Here is a 7,778-nt window from a genome sequence, read left to right as displayed (position 1 = left end):
CCTGTTCCTATGTTCCTAATTTATGAAATTTCAAGGTAATTAACATTATATTAACATTAATAGTGGTTGCTTAAAGCTCATCTTTGTTCATAAGGCACCAGTGATTTGCTTTGATTTTATTCTGCTCTCTCTGTGTTTACTTCCAAGCTTCTAAAGAGAGGAATATAATTAAACAATCAGTTGTTGTCATGGGAACAAATAGCTGTATTCAAACCCTAAAAGTAAATTCAATTATGCCCATAAAGACCCCTTTGTCTTCATATTGATTGGGTTTTATTGGAAAATAAATACTTTTTTAAAGGTGCAATAGATAGTAGAATACAACTGGGACAAAAAGGGTTAAATTATGGGAACAGCTTGCCTAGGCGAGACCCTGAGCATAGAAGATTAAGGGGTGATTAAAGGATTTGATGGGGTAGATGCAGAGAAACTATTTCCTCCGGTGGGGAGGGTCCAGAACAACAGGGCAAAACCTTAATATTAGAAGCTAGGCCGCTCAGGGGTGATGTCAGGAAGCATTTCTTCACACAAAATGTAGTGGAAATCTGGAACTTTCACATCCACCCCCCTCCCCCACCCCCCCACCCCCCCACCCCAACCCCCCCCCCCATCCTCCCCCCTCCGCTCCCCTGTCCCCAAAATGATGTTGAGGCCGAGGTTCAACTAAACATTTCAAAACAGAGACTGGATTTCAAAACAGAGATCGGTAAATTTTGTGAGGCAAGGGTATTAAAGCACTAAGGCAGGTAGATGATGTTGAGATACAGATCAGTCATGATTTAATGGCATGGCAGGACAGAGTCGAGGGGCTGAATGGCCGATCCTATGTGCCAAGTACACATCAGGTATCGCAAAATCTGGTGTTGTAGTGTGAAATGATCCCCGACACATTGGAGGCAAATACTCGTGACATTAATAGTCAGTCATGGCGTAATAGATTGCAAACCCCAAATCGTCAGTCAGGAGCACCTGAGCTCAAAGTGTTCAGCTCCCCCCTCTCTGCCTGTTCCTATAAAGCAAAACCCAGAGCCAATTTTTTTTTCATGATTGCAGTGTGACATCCCACCTGCTTCTGTGCTGCTATCTGATCTGGAACAGGAACAGATGTGACATTAAACCAGTTTCCGTCTTGTGCATGTCAAATGCATTGCAAAAACATTTCATACCCACAAATTAGCAAGATTTGTCCAGGTTTGGATTCACAGTGACAGAACGAGAGACACCCACTCTCAGGAGGCTACTGGTGCAGGGTTGGTGAGGTATTTGAAAGGGAGTCAGGTGGGTGTCTGGGAAGACAGGAAACAAGGCAGGGAATTGAGATTAAAGTAATGTTAGCTTTGGCTTAGTGGGTGGGACTCTCACCACTGAATTAGAAGGTTGTGAGTTCAAGTCTCATTCCAGTGTCTTCACCTAGTCTAGACTGACACACCCAGTGCAGCACATGACAATGTCACATGAGGGGACATGTCTGAATAATCTTATTTTTTTATTTTTCACATCTTTATGACTGAACTTAAATCTCCCAGAGGCAGCTCCGTGCCTCAGATTAAGGCCCTGACCCTCCCTCCTCCCCCCCGCCCGCACAGGTAGCGCTGAGCGCTTCCGGGTGCGCGTCACGCTGGGCGGGCCTTAATTGGCCTGCCCACATTAAATGGTGGCGTGCAGCCGATCGTGGGCGACGATCAGCTCTGAGCCCGCCCACGCCCGTTCCTGAGAAAATTCTCCCCTAGGTTTCTCTGGAAGATGATTTCTTGTGAGAAAACAACTTGCTTCCAGTATTTGATCATAAAAAGGGTAAACAAGAAGTTAATTGCAAGGGGGAGTAGATTATTATGTGTGGTTCTGCTTTCTAGCAGATCAGTTCAGAACATGCAGGAAACATTTCTTTCAGGCAGAATTCAAGTGGATCTGAGTGCTATCTAAAATGATTTAAACCCTTTGATAACTTTAGGATTCTACTAACAGTGAATTGGGCTTCTGGGATAGCCAAGCTGAGAAGAGAGGGGGAGTTCTTTGATGTAAGACTCTAGAGTTAAAGAATATTGGAAGCAGGAGAGTCCTGACCTGGGGCAGCTATGCTTAAGACTCTAGCAACACCTGTGTTGAACTGGGAGTAAATAACTGTGGAACAATTGGAGGAGATTTGGAGGGACAACCTTGCTGGTAGTAAGCAGAAGGCTCAAGAAATCTCAACCCTTATACAAATATTTGAAAAAGTATTCAGACCAAGTGGTTAATCTTTTAATAGGTATCTGATTTGAGTATTTTAGGGGTGTAAGTCAAATGGGAGTAGAAGGAAATTTGAGTTAAGAGGTTTGGTTTAGATAATGAGTAACTGCGCTCATTGTACTTTTAATATCTTTAACATAACTAACTAGTTTAGATGTGGTGTAATTATTAATATTCATGTTCTTTGATTTTTGTGCAGTAAATTCTTTTGGTTTAAACAGTGAACCTTGTGACTTTGTCCTTTTATTAAATACCTGGGTTTTCAGATTTCCAAGAAAATAAATAAAAATGTTACTAGTCTCCACCGAGACCATAACACTGGATAATGGAAAGCTGCACTGAAGTTCCTGCAAATAGTTTTATAAGTCACAACTTCATACCCATCTGTCATTCTGAATGCTAAAACACTTCCCTTTCCTTGGTGTCACTCAGGAGCTGTAGGCTTGAAGCAGCTTAGCTCACTCAGAGTGGATGGGCCGTTCTGAATGAGGCGATTTCTTGCCCTGGGCCCTGCCTAGCAGCCCCTCTGTAAAACTTTCAATAATTTCAGCTTCATAATTTGCATCAAGGAATCATTTCCCCTCTCCACGCACCCCACCCCGACCCAGCGCTCCTCCCTCAGCCCTACCCACCCATTCCCACCTCTCCTCCAACCCTCCTCCCGCCCCTTCCCTCCTCGCCTCCCCCCAACCCTCCACCTCCACCGATCCCCCTCTCCTCTGCTTCCCTTCCTCATGCCTCCCTGCTCTCCTCCACCAACCTCACCACCATCACTTCAACACCTTTGCCTCTCCTAGCCCCCTCCTCTTTCCTCCTTCCCTGCCTCACTTCCACTTCTCCCTCGCTAGGTCCGTCCCTAATGGCCCCCTCCTCTGCTCCCACTTCATTGGCTGTAAAGCACTTTGGGATGTTTTGAGTGAAAGGTGCTATATAAATGCAAGCCTTTCAGTTTTTTTTGGTCCCTCGATTGAGCAGAAACTTTTCAAATTCATCGCAACCACCACAGATCCATGGCTCCAGGGAAAGAGATGAAGAGATTTAACACCGCGTTGCTATCCCAACATTTCAAGTTTGTTTTCATTTGTGAAACAGACAACGTTGGTCAGAATGGAGAATAAATCTGGCCGCATTTGATAAAATCTGCATCGGTACAAAGAGTGGGAGTTTGGGGAGAAATGTATTTACGCAGCAAGTTGTTATGACCTGGACTGCACTGCCTGAAAGGGCGGTGGAAGCAGATTCAGTGGTAACTTTCCAAAGGGAATTTGGATAGGTATTGAAAAGGGGGAACAAAAACATCCCGGTAATGGTGGAAATGGGAATCAAGGACAAAATGAAATTAAAGCAAAGCTGGCGAAGAGGATTGTTCAAAATGTCAAGCTGTAAGAGGAGAGTGAAAAAGAAAAATAGATTGGAAATTGTACACTTGAAGGGCTGAATTTTCCTGACTGGCTGGAAAAGCAGTTCGCTGGCACATGCGGGCAATCAGCAGGACCCCCCCCCACCACCCCCTCAATTTTACGAATGGCAGCCAGTTAAGTGGCTGCTGCTGCCAGGGTCTGTCCCCAGGAACTGCCGGTCCAAACAGAGGGCCAAGAGCCTTAGCAATGCTGCCTGGAAGGGCAGCCACCACTGTGGCAGGCTGGAGACCTGCTGAGTTAAACAGATAAGGGAAGAAAAATTGAAAACATTTCAGAGGCCCATTGCTGTAGGAAAACCCCACCAGAGAAATCACTGGAGCTGAGGGGTTGAGTGTTGGGTGTTGGGGGCGTGGTGGGGGGGCTTGCTTTCCTTGCCCATGGCCCTCTTTTGATTGAAAGAAAATCTACGCACTGCCTCCCAACACTGTCACTGACCCTGGGAGGCTGCCTCCATTTAGCGGTGGGAGGTGGAGGGTGGGGGTTCGATTAGCCAAATACTGACGGCTTTGGTAAAATGGCCTTTGGCATATTCAAATCTTGAGGTGGCAGCCTACCCGATCCCGTCCCCAATATCGGCAAAATTCCCTAACGACAGGACATGGTCAGGGAGCCAATCCAATCCGATACGAAGAAGGGTCCTGTTTTTATTCATTCATGCGATGTGAGCATCGCCGGCTAGGCCAGCATTCATTGCCCATCCTAATTGCCCTCGTTCAGAGGGCATTTAGGAGTCAACCACATTGCTGTGGGTCTGGGGTCACATGGAGGCCAGGCCAAGGACAGCGTATTTCCTTCCCTAAAGGGGATAGAAACCCAAGTGGGCTTTTATAACAATCGGCAATGGTTTCATGGTCATCATTAGACTTTTAATTCCTGGTTTTTATTGAATTCAAATTCAAATTCCACCATCTGCCATGGCAGGATTTGAACCCTGGTCCCCAGAGCATTACCCTGGGTCTCTGGGTTACTACCCCATTGCCTCCCCCATTTGGGCTCAAAACGTTAACTCTGTTTCTCTCTCCACAGACGCTGCCAGACCTGTTGAGTATTTCCAGCGTTTTCTGTTCTTGTTTCATGTTCCCCCACAATTTTGCCACCACCCCAACCAGCTTCCTGGGAGCCAGTAAATCCTGCCCATTATGGCAGATAAATAAAGGTCCTCCTGCAATATTTTAGAATAACGCTGTCTCTTTTATCTTACATGTTTTTCCTTCCTGTTTTTAAATTGTATATTAATCGTGTTTAAATGTATGCATGTGGTGGACATTGACTGGGATTCATTTCTGTTCCTATAAGCAGGTGGTTGGATTAGGAGGTGCATGTTTGTGATGTATAACTCTGTAAATAAATGATTATAAAGGTGTGTAAAAATTGGCTCCAGTACCATCCTTCCCCACCTGGCTTTCTGGAGTGAAGCACTGACCATTTACCAAAAGCTAATGAATATTGGTCCCAGACCCAACCAGGTGATTGATCAACCTGTCCAGCCTCTGTGCCATACAGTCATAGATTTGCGTGCGAGGCTCCAGGTATTATTCAGTATGGTATCACTACATATAGCTGATGTTTTGATCTGTGCTTTCGTGGTGTTTGAAGACAATGTAATGACTCTGGATAGTTTGTTATTTGCTGAGTGAATTCGAGTCAGTGATGGATCACCCCTTCTCTACATTGATTCGAATCGCAATTTATTTTTGTCCATCTGTCCTAAGTTACGTTACAAAGTATTTACAGCTCAGAAACAGGCTATTCAGCCCAGCTGGACTATGGTGTTTACACTCTACATGAACCTCCTCTCACCACACTTCATCTAACTCTAACAGCATTTCCTTTGATTCCTATCTCTCATGTGTTTATCCAGCTTCCCCTTAAATGTACCTATACTAATTACTCCCCACCGCCCCCCCCATCTCCCCCCTCCATCTATTCCTTGAGATAGTGAGTTCCACATTCTAACCACTTTTCAGATAAAGAAGTTTCTCCTGAATTCCTTATTCAATTTATTAGTGACTATTTTACATTTATGGCCCCAGCTTCTGGTCTCCCCAACAAGTGGAAGCATTTTCTTTGCATCTACCTTGTCAAACCCTTTCATAATCTTAAAGACCACTATTAGGCCCCTCCTCAGTCTTCTCTTTTCCAAAGGAAAGAGCCTCTTCCCTGATCTTAACTGCTTTCTCTCTTTTGAATATCGAGATAAAAGGAATGGTGAAATCTGAAGCAAAAGCAAAAAAAAAACCAGAGTGCTGCTGGAAATTCACAGTGTGTCAATTGGAAACTGGAAAGGTAAGGATTAGCAATAAACAGTGATAGACTGGAGCGCGGAGAACGTGTATATCTTCTCACTTCTGATCTTAGCACTGTTAACACAACGAGACCGTGTTGCTGCATTAGGAATAGACTGTAACTACTGTTGCTGACTGAAAGTATGCAAGAACAGCTACACATGCACACTCGACCCAAACTGTGGCGACTGGCACACATGTAACTGCTCTTAAGGTCGGCTGCAGGGTGGAAGTTTTCAATATCAGAATTACTGTATAAAATCCGGTTTCTAACCCACAATGCTCCTAACCCAGGACACTCCTAATCCAGGACATTTCTAACTCATGATACTCCTAACCACAGACACTCCTAATCCAGGACACTCCTAATCCAGGACATTTACAGCACAGAAGGAGGCCATTCGGCCCATCTTGCCCATGCCAGCCCGAGGACGTCCAGTTGCCCTTTCTAATCCCACCTTCCTGCACCCGGCCCATAGCCCTGCAGCTTACAGCTCTTAAGGTGCAGATCCAGGTACTTTTTAAAAGAGTTTAGAGTTTCTGCCTCTACCACCAACTTGGGCAGCGAATTCCAGACACCCACTACCCTCTGCGTAAAAAAGTTCTTCCTCATGTCCCCCCTACACCTTCTGCCACTTATCTTGAATCTATGGCCCCTGGTTCTAGAATTCTCCACCAAGGAAAACAATTTTATCCTGTCCACTCTATCTATTCCCCTCATAATTTTGTACACCTCAATCAAGTCACCTCTCAGCCTTCTTTGTTCTAAGGAAAATAACCCCAATCTATCCAATCTCTCCTTGTAGCTACATTTTTCTAACCCTGGCAACATTCTTGTAAACCTCCTCTGCACTCTCTCCAGAGCTATTACGTCCTTCCTGTAATGTGGTGACCAGAACTGCACACAATACTCCAGTTGTGGCCTCACCAGTGCTTTATACAATTCCCAACATTATATCCTTACTTTTATATTCTATACCTCTGCCAATGAAGGAGAGCATTCCATATGCCTTCTTTACAACCTTGTCTACTTGAGCTGCTGCCTTCAGGGACCTGTGTACTTGTACGCCAAGATCTCTCACTTCATCTACCCCTTTTAGTATATTCCCATTTATTTTTAATCCCTGTAACTGGTTGACTTCCCTAAATGTATGACCTCACATTTCTCTAACTTCCATCTGCCACTTTACCGCCCACTCCACCAACCCATCTATGTCGTTTTGGAGATTATGGCTATCCTCTACACTATCCACTACTCGGCCAATCTTTGTGTCATCTGCAAATTTCCCAATCATGCCCCCCACATTCACGTCCAAATAGTTAATATATAACTCAAACATGGATCATGAGGTGCTTCAATACAATCAATGAATATTACAGTCATTTCAATATGGCCATTACAGACAGTCAGACAGTGCAATGGTATTGGAGTTATCAACATACATCATGTTGCACTCTTGAGGTGCTTCAATACAATTATAATACAATTAGTATTCAATGCATACATTCATTGTGAGCCGTACAGCCCGAGGGGTCTATACAATTCCCAGCCCCTCGGTGCACTCTGGCAGAAAGGTCTTAGACAGCGACCTTTCCCCATTGCGCCTTTGTGGTGGCTGCCCCAAGCTTTAGTGCATCCCTCAGCACGTAGTCCTGGACCTTGGAATGTTCCAGTCTGCAACACTCGGTCGGGGACAACTCTTTGCACTGGAAGACCAACAAGCTTCGGGCTGACCAAACCCATGATACTCCTCACCCAGGACACTCCTAACCCAAGACACTTCTAACCCAGGGCATTTCTAACATAGGATTCTCCTGCCAGAGGACACTTCAGTGATAGTGG

The sequence above is a fragment of the Cetorhinus maximus genome, chromosome 13, assembly GCF_964194155.1.
Source record: "Cetorhinus maximus chromosome 13, sCetMax3.hap1.1, whole genome shotgun sequence".
NCBI lineage: Eukaryota > Metazoa > Chordata > Chondrichthyes > Lamniformes > Cetorhinidae > Cetorhinus > Cetorhinus maximus.
This window is presented reverse-complemented; position numbering follows the sequence as displayed.